The sequence below is a fragment of the Pleurodeles waltl genome, chromosome 5, assembly GCF_031143425.1.
Source record: "Pleurodeles waltl isolate 20211129_DDA chromosome 5, aPleWal1.hap1.20221129, whole genome shotgun sequence".
In the NCBI taxonomy this organism is placed as follows: domain Eukaryota; kingdom Metazoa; phylum Chordata; class Amphibia; order Caudata; family Salamandridae; genus Pleurodeles; species Pleurodeles waltl.
In genome coordinates, this window is record NC_090444.1 from 1,796,903,873 (window position 1) to 1,796,927,560 (window position 23,688).

The window sequence follows — 23,688 nt, forward strand, 5'->3', positions numbered from 1 at the left end:
TTTTTATCCCCATTTGGAGCTTTTATGTTTTTGCTAAATTTGTAGTTGTTGGGGACTGATCTTCCTTCATTGGACTTTCTGCCCAATATGTTCTTCAATCGATGTTACATTTACGGATTTTCCAGCATTGTCATTGTTGTTCCTCTTCTGCTTTTGAAATATTGGAAAGAGTTTTATGCATTCTGTCTCCACTTGCACCTTTTCTAGTGACCTCTCACCACTTTTTTCCGCCCTTAGTCTTGTATTTAGGACTTATAGCTTTGCTGAACTTATTTGTTGCTTGTTTCTGGCTTTATGCAGTTTTTTTCTTTGTTTTTTTTTGTCATTTCTCATTCTACTACTCCATTTATTGTTTGCACCTCTGGTATATTAGTTTTTTCCTGCACTTCTAGTTTGACATCTCAGATGATGTTCTCACTGCCAGCACTTTCCTTATAATTAGGTCCTCTGTTAACATTTTTGTAAGCGTCTTTTCTATCTTCTCTTGCTGCTTTCTAATCCTCACCTTTTGCTTCATAATCTTCATTAACTTTTCTTTTTTTCTCCCTCATAGGATTCTAGCACTTTTTCCGTATCTCCTGTGTTTTTCCATTTACTACAGGATTTTTCGATTTTACATCCTCTTTTATAGTACTTAGCACTTCCGGGATTTGTTTCAATCTGTCCACTACTTGGGCACATGCGCATTAAACATTTGCTGTTGCTGCCAGGATTTGTGCTCGCGTAACCAAAGTGTTTAGATCAGAACGTTTCTCATCAGTGCCTGCTATTGAGGTTGCCATTATGTTCAGTAATCTATCTGGACATCCGTTTTATTCGATTGATATGTCAATGCCTCGAGAGTCAATTGTGATGTTTTAAACATACCTTCCCACACATTAACTATGTTTGCTGCAGGTCAACTTTCATTTTGTTTATTTGTTATTTCTTCCAGGATGTCTTGTGTGGCCTGTGTGGTCTGCTTCACCTGCCGTATTTGTTTTACTAGTGAGTTATTTTGGGGCAATTCTATATTTTTACTTACTGGACTGTTGCCCTCCATTCCTTTTTCAGCTTTCTCCACCTTATCTATCTCATCTGGTTTTACAACCCTGCCTTATTACCTTCAATCTCCACAGTAACTTCTAGGGGCATTGGATGCCCATTCTTCAGCAGGGAATTTTGTTCTCACTTCTGTTATTTTTCTGAAGCAGTGACTCTGGCATAACTGATAAGAGATCTGTCTCACTAACTGAGCCCCACCCCAACATCACACTATCTCCATTACCCTCTTTAATTTAATCTCCTTGGTTCTTAAAACCGTTTTTTAGACTGCTTCCTTGCCGGTTTTCTCTCGCATCTTTGTTTATTCATTTGTGCAGGGCTAGATTTTATTGGTGTGACTGGTGCTGTGAGTAGATTTGTGTCCTTGGGGGCAGAGAAAATTATTTCCACTGGATCCTTTAAAAAGTCCAATTTTTCTGGCACTTTCAAAACTTTATCAAAGATTCTTGTGACAGGTGATATAAATGATACATTTTCCCTTGCAGCATTTGCCTTTGCTTTTTTTGCTGTTTGCCCCATGTGCAGCCGTCTTCTCTTGTTTATTCTTGTATTTGCTTGCTTTTCACGTCCTGACCTCATTTTAACCTGACCTGCTGTTCTTCACTTATTATTAATCAATGGCACTGACCCCACTATTGTATATACGACCCTGGTCCAAGCAGAGCGGGCTACTAGCATCCGCAGCCGTTTCCAATGCTTCTGCCGTACTATAGAGGTCACTTCAAGTGATTGTTGCCAAATGTGGTTGTCAATCGCGTGCTTGATGTACTTAGTGCACTCATTGATTTTTATTCTATTTCATAACTATAACGTCCCTATAACCTTTGTTTTTTTCAGTGAATTTCTAGGGGTTTTTAAAATTTCATTTTCCTAACTATAACATCCCTGTAACATTTGCGAGTGGGTGTGTACGTGGTTGTATAAGCTGGTGAGTAGTTGTTTCAGTGATTGTATGACTGTATGAGTGGGTGCATGAGTGGTGCTATACATTATGGGATTTTTACAGTTAGGGAATTTAAAAGGGAGAATCGTGACCTTTGCTCTATCCAGGAGATGAAGAAAAAGAAATCACATGCTATAGTCTCCCCAGATCACATTGTGCTCTAATACATCAACAATGCAGTTGTGTCCAATACATAATTTACATCATGTTTCAACATGAAATACGAGACAAAACAAACTTACTTTGCTTTCGCCAACCACAAGACGTTCTGTTTGTTTGGGGTTTAGTGAACTGAGTTTCCACCTTTGCACCTGCTATGTTTATATTTGTAACATATCTGCCAATGTTTCAGTGTACTCCAGTGTGACATTTCTATAGTTCAGTGTGCTTAGGAAATATTGCTAAATGTTTACATTGTCAATACTTCCCAATGAGTCTTGAGTTTCTTCATGTAAAAGGATCTTGAACATAGGCTGCCCTTTCACAGGGGTAAGTTGTAGTACATCACCAAAAACAATTAAATGACATTTCTATAGTTCAGTGTGCTTAGGTGTGACACTTCATTCCTTTTCAGTAACACTGTAGAAACCAGCAGTTGTGCCTTGTGCCATTCTGCACACATACTGATTATAACCTGTGTAGAAATAGAAGTGAATGCTAGTTTTTGTTTATTGGCAGATAGAACTTGCATCACGCTGCTTAAGAAGTACTTTTACCTTCATTGTCAATAGTGACTTGTCTTGCCTTAGTCTGTCCATATGACATGACACTGTGGCCTGTGTCGAGCAGCAGCATGGGTACTTTTAGGTGCTGATGTGCCTCTGCTAGGAGACCGCCAGCCTCACCAACAATATATCTAGGCCTCTGGGGAAGCCGGCTCCCCCGATTGTGGGGGGAGTCTTGGAGAGCACGGAACAAGTGATGTGTCGAGGTCATACCTCTTCATGACTCAATCAGTGACTACAACACTGTCACCTTAGATGAGTGATTACACTTGTAAAATAGATAGATCGGCGGATTTCTCATTAGTGTTCTGCTCACAGTATTATATGTCACAGATTTTACAACAATGGCAAAAATGCACGTGTGTAAATCCAGGCACCAGTTGTAGGATGCAAGGTGAGTGTGACTCCATAAAAATCCAGTCTAATCAGATGTGAGCAACTTGAAAAGTTTCTAGACTGCAGATTGACTTTGTTGCTTCCGTTTGTTGAAAAATTCCTCGTATTCCTTAGAATCAATAATGTATTGATTCAATGTATCTTTTTTTTTCTTAAAAAATTTGGAGTCGCGCACCCATCGCAACACCTCACAGGAAGTAGAGGACTCAGGCGTATTTTAGATAATAGCTAAACATATATTTACACACTTCAAAACTTCATTTTAAAATAAAAAGTTTCATAATAGTGTTAAAAAGGTATTGCAATTATAGAGTAAGTACCTTTAAAAATGTGGTTTTGTTATTTTTTTAAAGACGCTAAGCTGTCACATACCGTGCCAGCATGTATTTCTGGATTCGCGCTGGGGACTACAACAGTAGTAAAAAACGCATTTATAGGCACTTTTAAAGTTTACTTTAAAGAAAAAGAGGTTTACTAATAAAACTAGTATAATTACAGAGAAATACATTTAAAGTATTATTTTATCATATTTTCCGAAGTCATGACGCGTGGGCATGCACATCCTATGTGAAATAAAGGCATTTGATAGGCTAAACACCTTTCATTCTTAACTATAGGAAGTTCCCACCGCTTTTCATGGTGTCCTAGGAGTGGCTGTGTTTTTTCACACTTGTTTATAGCCACTGTGTATTTTGTGTTTTTCTTTGGCTTTTTTCCCTTTTTTTTACTTATTGAAGATGACATCTGCCCCAGAAGAACATGGACAACAGCTTGATATTTACTATGAGGAAGAAGAGGAATTCCAGCCAACAAAGAAAAAGAGTATAGTTTGGCAGTTGTTTTTAATACTGGCTGGTGAAAAAAAAGTTAATGCCAGAAAAGTGACATGTAATTTATGTCAGAAGATCCTCTCTTGTGGTAGTGACAGAAAATACTCATGTGGGAGATCAAGCATGTGCAAACATCTTTCCCCCAATCATTGAACTTGTACGGCAAGAGCAGAAACAAAGAGAAGAGTCAGCAAAGAAGATCTGGTGGTGGAGCAGGACAAGCAGGCACATCATCTGCTTCAGATCAAATTACAGACAGGCCAAATACCATTCCAAAATATGCAAAGGTTGCCATTTTTTGGCCAAAATATAAGGCAGTACTTGGTGTAGGATAACAGGCTGTGCCTACTTTAGTGCAGATTATTAATGCACAGAATCGTTTTTTTAGTACAGGAGCACATTTTGTTTTTGTTTTCCATAAGGATCTCATAATTTTTTTGTGAAGAAACAAAAACAAAAAAGCAAAATTGGTGAAAAATCCAAAAAAAGCTAACATTAAAAAAACAGTTCTTCTTAGAACCACCTATCCCAGTTGAAGGAAGAAAATGTACTGTATATGTTAACTGTGTGTTTGTAACAGTGTGCATGTGCCTTGCAATGTCTATTGGCATGCTACTGAGTGTTTAAATTAGTATATCATTGTATAAGTGATTGAATACATGAGTGAGTGCATATACTAGTTACTATTTAAGTAAGTGAGTGGTTGTATTAGTCTTTGTTACGGTGAGTGACTGGGTGCGTTGATAGGTGTCTAACAATGCAAGGGTGTGTCGGTAGACTACAGGTGTAAATGGGTGTTTCAGTTGTTCTATTGGTGAGAGACTTAGTGTGTCACTTGTTTATCAGTAAATGAATAAGTCCATGAGTGCTGTAAGGGTGATTGACTGAGTCCATAAGTATGTCTCTGGGTAAGTGACTGAGTGTATGGTAGTGTACGGGTGAGTAAATGACTGCTTGGTGTGTAGGTGATTGAGTGACTGCTCGAGTGCTTGTATGATTGAGTGTATGAGTGATGTATGGGTGATTGAATGCATGAGTGATATATGGGTGATTGAGTGCATTCGTGATGTATGGGTAATTGAGTGTATGAGTGGTGTATGGGTGGCTGAGTGAGTGCATGAGTGGTGTATTGGTGATTCACTGAGTGTATGAGTGTGTGTATGTGTAAGTGCGTGCATGAGTCCTTTATGGGTCATAGACTGAGTGTGTCTATAGGTGAGTGAGCGTATGAGTGGTGTATGGGGGACTGACTGAGAGTATAAGTGCATGTATGGGTGACTGAGTGAGTGCATGAGTGGTGCATGGGCGACTAAGTGCATGAGTGTTGCATAGGTGATTCACTGAGTGCATGAGTGCATGTATGGGTGTGTGAGTGAATGCATGAGTGATGTGTGAGTGCATAAGTGGTGTATGGGTGAGTGCATGAGTGGTGTATGTGTATACGAGTGAGTGCATGAGTAGTGTTTGGGTGATTGAGTGAGTGTATGATTGTGCCTATGAGTGGGTGCATGAGTTGCTGAGTGGGTCTGTGAGTGGGTGTGTCAGTGTCTGAGTGCTTGCATTAGTGTGGGAGTGAGTGTGTGAATGTATATTTGTAAAAAGTTTTTTCACCAAGGTTTGCGACTGTTGCAGCATAACACGGGGGTACGCTGACCATTGCGAGGTAGTAGCGACTACATGCATGTGGTGGTGTATGGGTGACTGACTAAGTGCATGAGTTCAACTATGTGCGAGTGAGTGAATGCATGAGTGGTGTGTAAGTGACTGAGTGCATGAGTCCTATATGGGTGACTGACTGTATGCGTCTATAGGTATGTATGAGTGGTGATTGGGCGAGTGAATGAGTGGTGTACGGGGGATTGAGTGTAAGGGTGTGTCTGAGTGAGTGAGTACATGAGCAGTGTATGAGTGTGTGCATGACTGGTGTATGGGTGAGTGAATGAGTGCATAAGTGGTGTATGGATGAGTGAGTTGGTGCATGAGTAGTGTATGGGTGATTGACTGCATGAGTGTGTGTATGAGTGAGTGCATGAGTGGAGTATAGGTGACTGACTGAGTGCATCCTATAAACACATTTCATCCACACTTCATTTTTAGACATCCTTTTCACAACATCACCCAAAATAGGCCGGAAGAAGTCTTAGACAGTAATGATCCACGTAGACAGAAGACTATACCACTTTCTTTTCACAAAGCCTCCTTAGAACTTTAGCTAACGAAACAATAGCTAAGAATTTTCCAGGTCGAAAGGTAGTTTTGTTTGAATTTCAGACTGCAGTCATTGCATTCCATCCATCCACTTTGAGTCTTTAAATATACAGAATAATGTCCAGAAATAATATTAAGGCCTTTATTGAAGATGATAGCTAAAGTACAATATGTTCTCCCAGAAACTGATATTTGTCCAGCTTTGAAGTTTGTAATTTCGGTGTCCAATTTAGATCCATCTACTCTGCATTGTTGAAACATTAGTATAATTTATTTACCACTTCTCTGTCTGAGCAATGTAGACAATACATTTGATTAACAAATCGGACAGGTCTTGTTTTGGTCACTCTTTTTATTAATTTATCAGAAGACACACTCTTTTAATCCGACAGAGTTACGTAGAGAAATCGCTCAGAATGGATGTCAGTGGTAGATGAAAAAGAACAATCTTCACACTCTTGAAATCACTCAGAATGGATTTCAGTGGTAGATGAAAAGGAGCAATCTTCACACTCATGGTTCCATGTATAACTCAGTCCAAATGTGTCATCAATATGTATATCTTCTTGTTCTAAAACTCCAAGGATTACCATAATAAATTCCTGTGCATCTTGTAGAGAGTAAATACTACAGATCCAGTATATATGTCTACTAGTTCTTGAATGCCCGAGGCAGAATGTATTACAGTCCTATCAACAGATAATCATTGAAAGCAATGAGAGAGTGCTGTACACAATGTGTTCCTTGGTTTTTATTGAGCAGCATTCACAACCTGTGGTAAATGGAAGAGTACATTGAGAACAATATTAGCACAGCAGTTTACACCATTAGTGTTTTCCAAGTGGTAACCTACAATATCTTCATCATGTTCCAGTTTTCTGTTCTTAACACTTTGTTGTTTGTCCTTGATTACAGTCTTTTTGAAATATGCGTTGATTCTTTTGTAAATTTCTGTTTAGGACATAATATCCATTTTTCATAAACAGGATACTGTCCTAAATGAGTAGCATATATATTTCTTAATCTTTTGTATTCTCTGATGCAACTTACATCTGCACTAAGCTTCTTATCACCAAAATCAACCAGAAACAAAGTGGACAATGTTCAAACTTTTGACAATGTTAGATATGACATTCCTTCTTCAAATACCGTACTTCCAATGTTAGTAAATGCAGCATCTACACTTAAACCTTGTCATTTATGGATAGTTACAGCATACGCAAGACAGACTGGGAACTGCTTCCAACGGACATATGTCTTTTACAAGCAAAAAGCATACAACACATCGACCAATTTGTTTCACGCCTTCAACCTGATCACATTTTATAGCTAATAAGTCAACCTCATCACGGTTAGGGAATTTAATGAAATCAATAACTTTACCCAGCGTACCATTTACTAATCCTTCCTCAGCATTTAGATTACGTCTCAAAGTTACTCTACAGTTTTTGCACACATGTAAACAACTTTCTAGTCCAGCATTCCTGGTTACAGATTTCTCCAAAGAGTTCAATTTTTCTTGTAGTTTTCCACTCAGCAGCACTGTCACTCCCTTGTGTTCCATTTCTTTGATACTGTAATCTCCAAACCTTCTTTCTCCAGTTTCAGTAATTGTTCATTAGACTTTGCACATTCTTGAAGTGTAGGCATTAAAAAACGATGGATTTTCCTTCTTTGTAGAAATTAAACATTAGCTCTGCTATTGTGTTATTAGAGGAAAACAGTTTCTTAATAAGTCCACTTTCCATCATATGTTTTCCCTCCTCTGTCAGAATTCCTAATGTTGTTTTGAATGTTTCCGTATTCTATGTCAGAGGCTTGACACATATTTTTTGTGAATTACTTGTATTTGAAATATTGCTAAATGTTTACATTGCCAATACTTCCCAATGAGTCTTGAGTTTCTTCACGTAAAAGGATCTTGAAAATAGGCTGCCCTTTCACAGGGGTAAGTTGTAGTACATCACCAAAAACAATTAAATGCTTTCCTCCCAACAAGATGTTGTATTCAGTTTTTAAAATCTTTTGCATTCTCCAGTGAACAAAGGCAAGCATTACATTTGAAACCATGTTTACCTCGTAAATAAGTAAAAGCTTCAATTTCTTCAAAACTCTTGCCACCTCAAGATCAGCATAACCGATAACTAGCATTCCAGTTTATTGTCATGTTCCACCAGTAGCATAAGAAGTCTATTAAAAGTTACTCCTTTGATATTGTGTGCAGCTATACAGTATGTGCTGTTACTACACACAATACGTTTGATTCTGTGGTCTTGTGTAGGTAACTGAAGAGAACTTTAATTAAAAAGCTTCCCAGTACCAGCTTGACCACTGATATGGAATAGTATTGGCTTGAACGATGAGCAATTGCATTACTTCTTCTCATGCAGAAATCCATTTTCTATTTTCTCTTTTACTTCAATATAAATGTCTTTCTGTTTGTTGTTGAGTTTTGCAACCAACTGTTCCAGAACTACAGATTCCTGTCTTGCTTGATCCATTACAGTTTAATTCATTGATATTGCAGCTTTGTTTTCAATAATAGGTTGTCCAAGAGGATCCTAACTTAGTGGTCCTGAACTTTGGCTGCTTTGAGAACGATCCTTAGCTACCTCAGCAGCAATCATTTCTTCTTGTTGTATCTCTTCATTTACCATTTGTGAATAGTTTGTGAAAACTGAACATTGGATGCTATCTTTGACAGCACTGAAAGAATATTCGTAGCAGTCATAGGGGGTCATTACAACACTGGCGGTATAAGGTGCTTACCGCCGCGCAGAAGACCGCCAATACACCGCCGCGGCAGACCGCCACAGCGATTATGACACACATCACGGAATCAGCCGAAATTCAGACACCCACACAATACCGTCACACCAAAGGTCAGCGATAAACATGCGGAAACAAATCCTCCACCTCCACGGCAACAGAAACACGCCCATGCTATTACGACCCACGAATCCACGCGGCGGTCTTTCAACCGCTGTATTCCATTGGCGGTACACACCGACGCGCTCAAAATACACACACATATACAAAACACCGCCACATTGGACAATTACATATACACACACCTGATACACATACACACACCACTCCCATACACCCAACACAATATAAAACACACACCCACATCACCCACAAACCCCTACGACCAGAATTCACGAACGAAGGCCAGAGAGATAGCACAGAACAGACAACCCCATCACACAGAGGCACACAACACCATCACACACCCAACATCCAAGCACAAAACACCACATACCACTACACTCACCACACTCATCAACACATACACCACCCCACACATCACACACACCACCCCATGTCACGCCAAAGACACCCCCGCTTCTCCGAGGAGGAGCTCAGGGTCATGGTGGAGGAAATCATCCGGGTAGAGCCACAGCTATTTGGCTCACAGGTACAGCACACATCAATAGCCAGAAAGATGGAGTTATGGCAAAGAATAGTGGACAGGGTCAACGCTGTGGGACAGCACCAAAGAAATAGGGAGGACATCAGGAAGAGGTGGAACAACCAACGGGGGAAGGTGCGTTCAACGGTGTCCAGGCAACACATCGCGGTACAGCGGACTGGCGGCGGACCACCACCTCCTCCCCCTCAACTAGGAGGGGGAGGAGCAAGTCTTGTCCATCTTGCATCCTGAGTCGTTGGAGGAACGGACACTGGTAAGTCAAATCTTAATTATCATAACCCCCACCCTACCTGCATGATATCACACACCCCCCCCATCACACCCTCCCCTATCACCCCAAATCCTCACCTATCTACCCATGACACCAACCACCCATCCCAAGCCCTGCATGACATAACTAAGCATGGACAGCCATCACTAAAGCATGCCCACTGCACAGACCCAGAACACCCCCCAACCATTAGCACACAAGCCGCCCCACAGGAATGCCTGCACTGGGGTTCACGCACACCCAACCATTGCACACCATGAAACACACACATGCAATAATCATGTACTTATACCCCCGCAGGAACCCGAAGGAACGTCACCACACCAGAGGGTCCAGACAACACCACTCCACCCCCAGAAGAGGCCCACAGTGACGACAGCAGCTCTGCCCCACTGGATCTTGATGACCAGCCCGGACCATCGTGGCCCTCAGGACAGTCGGTTCCCCTTGCCCAGCCACAGCCCAACACCGAGCTTCCACCCGCTGGTAACACCAGCACAGCACCCACCCAGCGGGCCCAAACCTCCCTACCCAGGACAGGTCAATCAGCGGTGTGTCCACCACTACAGGGCACCCAGGCTAACCCACACCCCAACAACAACAGGGACCTGGGGGCAGTGGTAGTGGGCACATGGTCCAGGGGACGGAGGCCCAGGAACATAGGGGAACTGGGAGGGCTGCTGTGTGACAGAGGGAGGACAGGCCAAGGGAACAAACTCTCAACGAGGCCCTCTCCTCCATCATGGGAGCATACCACCACTCCCAGGAGACGATGGCCACGGTCCTGGACAAGTTGCAGGAGACCCTGCGTCTGCAGGAGGAACAATATTTAGGGTTCAGGGAGGAGCTCAGGACCATCGGCTCCGCCCTGGGCACCATCGTAGGGGTGCTGATGGACATTCAAAAGACCTTGAGGGACACCGTGGCACTCCAAGGGGCCCCTGACACTAGCCAGGACGATGAACTGCCCACCACCTCCGCCGGCGCTAGTGGACAGGACGCCCCGCCACAGGACCACCACACCAGCACCCCACCCCCTGCAGACGGACAACCACCACGCAAGCGGGCCCTGAGATCCAGGAACAGGACAGAGCAAGATGGCAAGACCCCCGCCAGGAAATAAGACCACCCTGATTGTCCTCCCACTGTCCCACTTTGTTACCCTGCCCAAATCGCAACTGCCCCAGCTCCACTTCCAATGCCCAGATGAGCAATGTACCTGTGAGACTAATAGACTGGACTCTGCCATGGACATTCCTCCACCATCACCCATCACCATTTTACAACCCCCCTTCATTTTTTTGCACTTAAAAATAAACACCCTTGAAACACAACATATGATTTGTAAATCTGTATTATGAATTACAGTTTCATAATGGGTTACCCATTGGAAGGCTAACATACCTATGTCACACATCACAAGCCCCTCAAGGATGCAAACAGTTGACATGTAGGTTACCACATTTGTGAAACTGAAATGGAAGGGGACAACTCAGTTAAAAAATAGTAAGTGAAATGGAGGTACAGGATAGAGGTAGATGTGTGAAAGTTAATGTAATGGTAAAAAAGAAAATGTTCTCACCTGTGTGTCACTGGAAATATTGCTGTATGACTGACTCCCTGTTGTGTTGTTTTCGTCTTCCTCAGCTTCATCCTCATCACTGTCCACAGGCTCCACAGCTGCTACAACACCGTCATCTGGATCATCCTCCTGCAGAAAAGGCACCTGACGTCGCAATGCCAAGTTATGGAGCATGGAGCAGGCGATGATGATGTCGCACACCTTCTTCGGTGAGTAGAATAGGGATCCACCTGTCATATGGAGGCACCTGAACCTGGCCTTAAGAAGGCCGAAGGTGCGCTCGATAACCCTCCTAGTCCGCCCATGGGCCTCATTGTACCGTTCCCCTGCCCTGGTCCTGGGATTCCTCACTGGGGTCAAAAGCCAGGAAAGGTTGGGGTAACCGGAGTCCCCCAATAGCCATACACGGTGCCTCTGGAGTTGACCCATCATATCAGGGATGCTGCTATTGCGCAGGATGTAGGCGTCATGCACTGAGCCAGGGAACATAGCATTTACCTGCGAGATGTACTGGTCTGCCAAACAGACCATCTGGACATTCATCGAATGATAACTCTTCCTGTTCCTGTACACCTGTTCACTCCTGCGGGGGGGACCAGAGCTACATGGGTCCCATCAATGGCACCTATGACGTTGGGGATATGTCCAAGGGCATAGAAGTCACCTTTCACTGTAGGCAAATCCTCCACCTCAGGGAAAATGATGTATCTCCTTACGTGTTTCAGCAGGGCAGCTAACACTCTGGACAACACGTTGGAAAACATAGGCTGGGACATCCCTGATGCCATGGCCACTGTTGTCTGAAATGACCCACTTGCAAGGAAATGGAGCACTGACAGCACCTGCACGTCAGGGGGGATTCCAGTCGGATGGCGGATTGGTGACATCAGGTCTGGCTCCAACTGGGTACACAGTTCCTGGATTGTGGCACGGTCAAACCTGTAGGTCACGATTAAATGTCGCTCCTCCATTGTCAACAGGTCCACCAGCGGTCGGTACACCGGCGGATTCTGCCATCTTCTCATATGTCCCAGCTGACGGTGCCTACGAAGGACAACAGCGAAGAAACAGTCACTATTCCTCCAGGTATGTACCCACAGTCACACACAAGACTACACCAGACAATAAACCCTTCCTGTATGTGTGTTGAGTGTAGGCCTCAGTATGTGTGACGCAGTTGAAAATGAATCCATGTGGGCACCTGAAATGGCGGCTGCCTGACCTCTAAAGTGGGACAATGGGATTGTGGGGTAACAACGCTGGCATTGCACACCGTTGCGGTAGGCGGTCGTAGAGCGCGGCGCAATTCTGCATTGGTTAACAATGGACCCTATGGGTCCCAGGAGCCAATGAACAGGTGCGCCGGCGGTGATGATGCGCCCCGCCGCGGACGTCACCGCCATTTTCTATCTCTTCAATCACTAGATACCTGACCTTCGACAGGAGAGGACCTACACTGCTAGTGCTGCTGTGACCTCGGTCTGGAAGCGACAATGGCTGCTGCGTCTGGGCAAAGGGCCCCTGCCTTCACTGCACAGGAGTTGGAGAAACGTGTGGATGGGGTCCTCCCCCAGTACACGCTACTCTACGGTCCTCCAGACCAACAGGTTAGTACACAGGGAGCACGTTGTAGGGGCTAGGCCTGGGTGGACAGGGCTGGGTGGAAGAGGGATGGGGGCAGAAGTCATACTACAGTAAAGCATGGGAATAAATGGGCCACATGGTCAGAGTATGGAGGGGGCCACACACATTGATGGTGCAATTGGTAATGACTGTTCCTCTTCCCTTGTGCATGTCATGTAGGTCAGCGCCCACCAGAAGAGGGACATTTGGCGTGCCATCGCCAAGGAGGTCCGGACCCTGGTGGCCCACCAGAGACGGGGCACCCACTGCCAGAAGAGATGGGAGGACATTCGCCGCTGCAGCAAGAAGACGGCAGAGGCTCAGCTGGGGATGGCCTCCCAACGTGGGAGGGGTGCCCGTCGTACCATGACCCCCCTGATGTTCCGGATCCTGGCGGTGGCCTACCCGGAGTTGGATGGGCGCTTAAGGCCATCACAGCAGACACAAGGGGGTGAGTACAACGTCATTCTGCGGACTTTGCGTGCAGTGGAGGTGTCTGGGTGGGGGAGGTGGGCTGTGGGTGTCCGTAGGCCAGGGCGAGTTAGTTAGGCAAGGCCCCTCCGTAATGTAGGCCATGTGGCACTCTACCCCACCTCAGAAAATTAGCAAGTTGAGGTATAGTTGCCCCTATGGCATCCATGTGCGCAGATTTCCAACATTGCCATGTAGGCCATATCCATGAAATGGCATGTGCAGAGGGCAGGAGCGCGGCGTTGTGCATGGGGCTGCTGCGTCTGTCTTGTCCGCCAACGGTAGCGGTATGCCATGCACTAAAACTCTCTTTGTTCTGTCTCCTCCCCTTTTCCTGCTCTCCCTGTCCTTTTGTACATCAGCATCAACAGGCAGAGGTACAGTGGCACCAGAGCACGAGGGAGCTGCATCCCCCATGGCCATGGAGGGCCACACCACAGACTCTGAGTACACCAGTGGGACGGAGGGCGAGGGGAACTTCACGTCGGCCACCGGATCACCAACCAGCGACACAGACTCGTCCGCCGATGTGAGCTCCCCTGTGGTGGCGGCACCATCTGTGCGCCCCACTTCTACAGGTACAGCCGCCACTCCCCCTACCAGCACCGCCCTCCCAGCAGCCCCTCAGCGTTCGCCCCGTGCCCGCTCACCCAGGAGGGTGGGCATCACCTTTGCCCCAGGCACCTCAGTCCCTGCCCCAGTCACCCCTGCTGCCCTCAGTGAGGAGGCCATTGACCTCCTCAGGTCACTCACTGTTGGGCTGTCTACCATTGTGAATGCCATCCAGGGTGTAGAAAGGGTGTTGCAACACGGTAATGCATTCCTGGAGGGCATTCATTCTGGTCAGGCTGCCCTTCAGCGAACCCTGCAATCTCTGGCCTCAGCACTGATGGCAGCAATTGTCCCTGTGTCCAGCCTCCCCCCTCCAACTTCCTCCACCCAGACCCAATCCCCTGTATCCCAGCCCATCCCAAGCACACCTACAGACCAGCATGCAGACAAGTCTACACACACAAGTAGCTCAAGCAAACATAGGCACCACACACACCACAGGCACTCACACAAGCATCACACCCATACAGACACAGCAACATCCACTGTCTCCACTGTGTCCCCCTCCTCCTCTTCTCCCTCCTCCCTCCCAGTCTCGTCTACACACACACCTGCATGCACCACATCTACAAGCACTAGGACTCGCACCAGGACACCCAGCACCACACGCCGCTCACCTGCACTCACCACCTCCACTGCCATTTACACGTCCCCTGTGTCCTCTCCCAGTGTGTCTGTGACACCCCCTCCCAAAGTACCCAAACGCCGGCAATCACTCACCCAACATCCATCCACCTCACAACAGCCTCCAGTACCTGCACCTGCACCCAAAACAGCTAAAGTGACACCTCCTACAACCACCTCCTCTTCCTCCACTCCCAGACCCCATCCAGCTACCCATCCCAGTGTTCGTCAGAAACTGTCCATCTGTCAAATTGACCTTTTTGCCCCCACTCCCCCCCTCCAATTCATCAGTCCCGTCGTAGCGCCTCAGCCAAAAAGCCTCCAGTACCAGTGGTGCATGTTCCAGGTTTTTGGAGTGCACCGGCCACCAGGGCAGGCAGTAGGACCCGGAGCCAAGGCACTGGCAGCCCACCCCCTGTAAAGGCTCCGAAATTGGAGAGTGGACGACGGGACCGTGTCAAGACTCCTGGTGGGACAACAAGTGAAATGGGATCGAAGGCGATTGGTGAGTCGGCTGTAACTCCAAAAAAGGTGGGGAAGGTCCAGAGGAAGTCTGCCCAGCCTGTTGTGAGTGTTACGGCGGAGAAGTGCGCCATCATTTCCGGCGGTCCAGACACAACCGCCAGCACCGTCGTCACTGGTCCAGAGACCACCGCCAGTGTCACAGCCCAGGAGGGCTCAAGTATCGTCACTGGTCCAGAGACCACCGCCAGAGTCACAGCCCAGGAGGGCACAAGTATCGTCACTGGTCCAGAGACCACCGCCAGAGTCACAGCCCAGGAGGGCACAAGTATCATCATTGGTCCAGAGATCACCGCCAGAGTCACAGCCCAGGAGGGCTCAAGTATCGTCACTGGTCCAGAGACCACCGCCAGAGTCACAGCCCAGGAGGGCTCAAGTATCGTCACTGGTCCAGAGAGCACCGCTGGAGTCACAGCCCAGGCGGGGCCAGGATGCCACAGCCCCGCTGGGCAATGATGGAACGTCATGCCACACACCAATGTCCAGTATGGAGATCGTCATGCCACACACCAATGTCCAGTGTGGAAATCGTCATGCCACACAACAATGTCCAGTGTGGAAATCGTCATGCCACACACCAATGTCCAGTGTGGAAATCGTCATGCCACACACCAATGTCCGTATCAGAACCGCCATGTTATAGCACCGCTGAACAGGACAAAGACCGCCATGTCATAGCACCGCTGAACAGTCCTGAACCGCCATGTCAAAGCACCGCTGAACAGTCCTGAACCGCCATGTCAAAGCACAGCTGAAGAGGGCAAAGACCGCCGTGTCAAAGCACCGCTGAAGAGGGCAAAGACCGCCATGTCAAAACACCGCTGAACAGGGCAAAGACCGCCATGTCATAGCACCGCTGAACAGTCCTGAACCGCCATGTCAAAGCACCGCTGAACAGTCCTGAACCGCCATGTCAAATCACCGCTGAAGAGGGCAAAGACCTCCATGTCAAAGCACCGCTGAAGAGGGCAAAGACCGCCATGTCAAAACACTGCTGAACAGGGCAAAGACCGCCATGTCAAAGCACCGCTGAAGAGGGCAAAGACCGCCATGTCAAAGCACCGCTGAAGAGGGCAAAGACCGCCATGTCAAAGCACTGCTGAAGAGGGCAAAGACCGCCATGTCAAAACACCGCTGAACAGGGCAAAGACCGCCATGTCATAGCACCGATGAACAGTCCTGAACCGCCATGTCAAAGCACCGCTGAACAGTCCTGAACCGCCATGTCAAAGCACCGCTGAAGAGGGCAAAGACCGCCATGTCAAAGCAGCGCTGAAGAGGGCAAAGACCGCCATGTCAAAACACCGCTGAACAGGGCAAAGACCACCATGTCAAAGCACCGCTGAAGAGGGCAAAGACCGCCATGTCATAGCACCGCTGAACAGGGCAATGCACCGGGTAGGAATGAATGGCCCACCACATCAGGCATCCTTATCCCATGTGCAGCTGGGACAGTGACAGGACATTACCTTTCACGGGGAGACTCATCCAGTCTGGGCACCAGTCACCCCCCAGTACCAGTATGGACCTGCATCAACTTGTGAGACTGTGGCTTTGCACTCCCCAGGATTGAACAGTGGGCAAAGCACCCACTGTAGAGACTTGAGAGACTGTGGCTTTGCACTCCCCAGGATGTAACAGTGGGAAACCCACCCACTTGTGAGACTTGAGAGACTGTGGCTTTGCACTCCCCAGGATTGAACAGTGGGCAAGCCACCCACTGTAGAGACTTGCGAGACTGTGGCTTTGCACTCCCCAGGATACATCAATGGGCATGGAGCCCCGTCGTGGATCTGGCTTTGCATTCATGTGGCTGAGGTGCCCCCCCTTCCCTTCCCCCTGAGGTGCCTGTAGTGTTTCTATCTGATGCTCCGGCAGTGTTCTCTCCGATTTTGGTCAGGTATCTATTGTGGGCCTCGTCTATGCATTTTTGGACTGTTTGTGCACGGACATTGTTGTGTACATATCTGCACTACTTCTCGGATTGTATATATGTAAATAAGAGTGATTTTAGAATACATATATTTGTATATTTTTGTATGACATGTATATTGGCACATTACAAAGTTTGACCGAAATTCGTATTGTCTTTGCATTCTTCCGGGGGAATTGTGGGTTGTTACCGTTCTTTTTGTGACTGCTTTGGTGTGTATGTTGTAATATGCGAGGGTGGGGGTGGGGGTGTTTGGTGGGTGTCCCCCTAACTTTTGCCTCCCCCCTCCCCGTGTCGTAGGTGCTGTACTCACCGGTATCTTCTGCGCCTACGTCGCTGTTGGTCGTGAAGGAGCAGAAAGACAAGGGCAGGTATTATTTGGAGTTCCGGGTCCATGGAGTCGTTGTTCCTCGTGGGATGTGTAGAAGGTGAGCGTTTTCCCATAGCAAAAGCTGTTTCTGCCGTGTTTTTATCCACGGTGAATCCGCCCCGGAAAAGGTGGCGGATTGGCCTGTTGTGATACTGTGGGCGGTACATTGTCTTCCGCCTGTCTGTTGGCAGTAACCGCCGCGCTGCTTGTCTGTACCGCCGTGGCGGGTGAAGTGTTAAAGTGGCTGTCTTTGTTGGCGGTTTCCGCCAGGGTCATAATTCCCTTTTTTTGTCCTTCTGACTGTTTGCGGTATTACCGCATCTTTAACAACGTCCGCCAGGCTTGTAATGACCACCATAGTCTCCAAGTAATTCCAATTCACTATGCCAAGGCTTGAACAGTTGAAGAAGGGCCAAATGGAACAAGCATTTGCAATGCAATAGGTCTTGCATTTGCCTGCGTCAGAGCTATTGGTGTTGTAAACACATAACTGGACTTTTCTTGCCACATAAATTGGTCAACCCCGCAGCTTAATTTGGTCCCCTGTGCCACATATTTCCAGTGGCCCTCCATATAACTAAAGCACTTCCATTTACCTTCTTCCTCTCTCTGCAGCAAAAAATGAAAATATTTCCATTGTTTATTTTATTTATTTATAATATTATTTTGTCCCCCCCACCAAAGGAAAGAAGGCTATTAACACTTGCAAAGGCAGAACAATTCTGATACTTTCACATTCATTCACTTTACGGTGGTAAAATGAGCAGGAATAAACCATTATTAAACCCCTTGGCCTGATTTGGTATATAAATTCACATTTTGTTTTATGTAGAATGCAGGTTGTCAGCAGAGCAATTTATCCGACTTAAGTGACGGCGGTAAAATAACCTATGTGAAAATCTGTGATTCGCTGTGAACTAATGGTAAACTAGCCACTGTAAATGGATGATAGTTGGGGGAATAAAGCCTTCCGTCTACTCTACAGTAGTCAATTCCCAACAAATATATATATATATATATATATATATATATATATATATATATATAAGAATTGTCCTTTATTCTTGCTTCCTTATATCCAACAGAGTTTTTAAACCACTGGCATTCTCACATTGATCCTTCTGTTCTCGTTCTCGTTCTCTCTCTCTCTCTCTCTCTCTCTGTCTCTCTCTCTGTATCTCTATCTCTCTCCCTCTTCTCAATTCCTTCAGTCTTTCCTGCACAGTTTATTGTATCTTTAACCAGTTCTCTTCTTGTTTCTTTTAGAAGCTCCGGGATTCCAGTTCGGAGTTTGTTTCAGGACATGAAAAATAAGAACATAGAAGACTCGGATAACCATTGATGACGCAGAAATTAAGGTTTTACATTTATTAGCGCATAAAACGTAGTGCTGCAATAATCAAGTGTGACTTTAACCGAACTAATAAAGATTGTACGGGGACAAATGTGCCCTCAGAGTAGTTTGCCAACATTTATAAGCGTGCTTTATATAACGTGATGTATTAGAATTGCACTAATCCGACATAATCGTAAACGTGTGCTATGATTTGCTTGTTTGAAATGTTTTAGCTTAGCATAACTTTAGTGGAGGCTTTGGCCTAGTTGCCTTGTCCCACGGTTTAGATGCTCGTATTTTTCCAATGTGCTAATAAACGTGTATTCTTGCTTGAAGCTGTACTTTTCCAGTGAGATCGTTCACATGCTTATCTTTAAGGTTTCGTGCCAGCCTGGCATCTTCTTCTTTGCTCCAAGGTCAATCTGCAGGTGCGGACAATGGAAGCTCTGAAAGTGAGTTAATTGGTAAAATATGTTGCAACTTACGTTCCCGACTCCAAGGATAATGTATGCCTAGGTAGAAGCTTGAGAACTGTTGTTTTTGATTGGACAATTTGAAGCCAACCTATGAACCCTCCAATGGAAGACCCTACTGGATTTGAACTGTTGTCTATTTAAACCAGGTGCACAAGAAGAAAGTAGCCATTAGCCATTTTATAGCCATTTTTGCTATTACAGCCCATTACATTACGAGAGACATCGCCCCTATACCCGCCATTTTGCAGGACATTGGCCATTATGGCCCATCTTGCTGACTTCGTCATTTTGCCGTCTTCTAGAGACTTTTAAGTAATTCTCGCCCTAGAGACTTTAACTGTGATTTGCCCCTTTGCATGAAGTAATAGTTGTCCTTTTACCTTGCCGGTGTGAGGCAACTGCCCCGTCCACCCTGCCCCTTTGCCCCCGTCCCATGCTGACCGAAACCGGTACCTGTGAGACGAAGACTTCCTTGAATGCTGATTGGATTTGGTAAATATGAAAGGAAATTGTACAATTGCATTGTGTTTCTTTTTAGGTAACCAACTGCTGATTTTTGATAAGAGCCCTAGTTAGGAGTTTTCCAAATTAATGTTGCTAAATCTTTTTGCATGAAGTCCCACATGCTGATGCTAATCTGAGGTTAGATGAGGATTCATTTGTTGCACGATGCAATTTGAGACCTTGTTATGCTGACTAAATGTATGCAATTAGCTCATTACAGATTATAGTTTTAGTGGTTTGTGTTGCTATTATCGAAGGCATTGTTATTCAAATGCTGCATAGATTGCATCTTTTCCGCCGTTATGGACAGCTATTAATGTTCATTTACATATATCATTTGGTGTTGAGACACATTTACATTGTGCTAGCTTTGTTAATATAGGGAAATAAATGCATTAACTTTGAATAAACTGGTGTGGTTATTCGTGACCGAAAGGTCATGGTTTCGCCGAAATGTTTTCTGGATTAATTGTGAAGTGTTATGTTGATCAGGGCATTGCTTATGTTCGTTATTGATTATTGATTGTTGATTTGATTGATTACTCTCGGGTGAAGAGAGCCCCACTTGGTCAAAAGATTCATCGACCCAAAAGCGTCCAAAATACAGGTAATTTATTAGGCTGGAACGCTCTAACACCATGTCCTTCCACAGACGTGGTGGGTCTTGGCGTCCTTCGTGTGGCTCCTTTCGCGCTCATATTCCTGACACTTCTTTGGGCTGGGTCGACTTTCACTACTCTCGGCGCTGCCTTCTGAGAGAATCCTTCCGGCCTGCTCCTCCTCTCCACTGGGTTTGCGGCGTCTTCCCTTGGCTCTCTCTCCTCTCCACCGAGTCCCGCGGTGTCTTCCCTTGGCTCTCTCCCCTCTCCACTGAGTCCCGCGGCGTCTTCCCTTGGCTCTCTCTCCTTGCACGCATACTTCCTGTTTAAAGATGCTGTCATGACATTTCGTCTCTACCGGCTCACACATCAAGGTACCCCCGGGGCACTTCGGCAATGCCCCCAGGTTTACCGGTGTGAACAGGGTTCCGATAACCCTGTTACAGCCACATTGAAACTCATTCTCAAAATATTAACATGATGTTCGCACAATGTCAAGGTAGATGGGAGCAGCTCAGCTTTTGCACATGATGTTGCAATGGTGAAAGGAACCTTGCTGCACATATTCTGGACATGGAGAAACTGCCATCTGTTTGGGAACTGAATGCGGACATTTATTACATGGTGCTGCTATGGGGAAAAAAATGGCCTCGGGTGCAGCTAGCTAAATGAAAATAAAAATGCCAAGAGAAACTTAGCGCCTTCAATGAGAGGCAGACTGAATGTGAACAATCCACCACACTGTTCATGGCAGAAGGAAGCCGGTGTTTACCTTCTGATGCTGCTCAGCCTTTTGTGTGTGTGTTTTTTTCAAAGAGAGATGACAGCATCATGTAGCCTAATACAGACACCGACGGCGCATCCTAACATCCCAATATTATCTATTCACATTTGTAAACACACATTGGGGGTCATTCTGACCCTGGCGGTAATTACCGCCATGGCGGAGGTTGGCGGTAGCACCGCCAACAGGCTGGCGGTGCTCCGCCGGGCATTCTGACCGCGGCGGTACAGCCGCGGCCAGAAGCGGAAAGCCAGCGGTGTACCGCCGACTTTCCGCTGCCCATGGGAATCCTGCGCCGCCATGGGGATTCTGACAGCCCATACCGCCATCCTGTTCCTGGCGGTTCACCCGCCATGAACAGGATGGCGGTATGGGGTGTCGTGGGGCCCCTGGGGACCCCTGCAGTGCCCATGCCAATGGCATGGGCACTGCAGGGACCCCCGTAACAGGGCCCCACAAAGAATTTCAGTGTCTGCTTTGCAGACACTGAAATTCGCGACGGGTGCAACTGCACCCGTCGCACCTTCCCACTCCGCCGGCTCCATTCTGAGCCGGCTTCCTCGTGGGAAGGGTGTTTTCCGCTGGGCTGGCGGGCGGACTTTCGGCGGTCGCCCGCCAGCCCAGTGGGAAAGCCAGAATGACCGCCGCGGTCTTTTGACCGCGGAGCGGTCTTTCGGCGGGAACCGCTTGGCGGGCGGCGACTGCCGTCCGCCGCGGTCAGAATCACCCCCATTGCTTCTTTCAGCGCTCAGGAGAGAAGGGTGCAGTGAGCTATGAACTGGCATTAAGGAGATGCATGCAAACTGCAAGGCACAAATTAGAACGTTGTTTTTTTCCCTAGACTTTCATTTTCCTTATGCTGCTAAAAAAGGTTTGATGCATAGAAAAACATTCTTATTATTAAAGTCAACCCTAACCACTGTGTTGTGTTCTGAATCCTGAGTTTGTGCTTCTCTAGACCAAGCACTCTTAGAAAATGCATACTAGTGTGGATGACGTGAATCCTACACCTTGTAGTCCCCTGTAAAGTGCTCTGACACCCTACACTGGTATGAGAGGTGCTATAAAACAAATGAATTACATATGATAGAGAGGCTATGGAGAGATGAGAGGCCCTTATGGTTTTACTTCCACCACATATTTATGTGAAAAAACTTTCTCAGATATTATATACCTAAAAAGTAAAAACAGAAGTCATTTGGGAAATGTTGAATCTGACCTCAGGATTCAGCTTTCCTAAATAAAACTAAACATTGAAAAGCTACTCACCGAGATGCAGCACCAAACTTCCCAATAAATATTTTTTTATTTTTGCATATTTTTTCAATATAAAATAATTATATCTTTAGTAATTAAAATATTTGTTTGGTGTGTACTTGTTTGTGTATTTTTGCAAATTACTGTTTTAATGTTTGAAATTTAAATTGTACAAGTTACTTGGGGGTCCCCGGTAATGATTCAGTGGGGGATCCTCAGGAGTCAAAAGGTTGGGAACCACTGAGTTAGAAGGTAGCAATGAAGAGCAACTGTTAGGTCGGACAGCCTTAGGGTGGTCATCCCCCAACTTTTTTCCTGCCTCTCTCCACTTTTCTGACACTGTTGTTGCTGATTTTAGGACTCTGCAAACTTTACCACTGCTAACCAGTGCTAAAGTGCATATGATCTCTCCCTTAAACGTGGCAACATTGGTTCATCTGCAGTTGACATACTTAATTTACTTATAAGTCCCTAGTAAAGTGCACTACATGTACCTAGGGCCTGTAAATTTACTGCTACTAGTGGGCCTGCAGCATTGATTGTGCCACCCACATAAGTAGCCCCTTAACCATGTCTCAGGCCTGCCATTGCAAGGCCAGTGTGTGCAGCTTCACTGCCACTTCGACTTGGCATTTATAAGTACTTGCCAAGCCTTAAACACCCCTTTTCCTACATATAAGTCACCCCTAAGATAGGGCCTAGGTAACCCATAGGGCAGGGTGCTATGTAGGTAAAAGGCAGGACATTGTACATATGTGTTCTATATGTCCCGGTAGTGAAAAACGTCTAAATTTGTTTTCCACCACTGTGAGGCCTGCTCTTTTCATACACTAGCATTAGGTCTGCCCTCATATACCGTTAGAGTGGTAGATTCAAACCTGAAAGAGCTAACCAAGTCATATTTAGTATGTTCAGAATGGTAATGGGAAATTCTGCTTATTGGTGAGGTTGGATTTTATACTACTATTTTAGAAATGCCACTTCAGCCTGTCTCCAATCAACATCTGACCTGTGCTGGTTGACAGCTCCCTTGAGCATTTCACCTAGACAACCACAAACACAGGACACTCAGTTACACCTGCAGTCATCTGCATATTGAATGGGTCTTAGTGGACTGGAAGGGTGGAGGGCCTTACACTTCC

General features: G+C 46.0%; 1 long non-coding RNA gene across 1 annotated transcript in view; it reads left to right on the plus strand.

Annotated features, from left to right (window-relative positions):
* LOC138296797 (uncharacterized) overlaps nucleotides 1–18,966 on the plus strand; it is a 183,286-nt gene extending 164,320 nt beyond the window's left edge. The window contains exon 3 of the long non-coding RNA XR_011203902.1: nucleotides 18,857–18,966. This is a non-coding gene — a long non-coding RNA (uncharacterized lncRNA). The remainder of the gene's footprint in view (nucleotides 1–18,856) is intronic.
* Nucleotides 18,967–23,688: the final 4,722 nt, after the last annotated feature.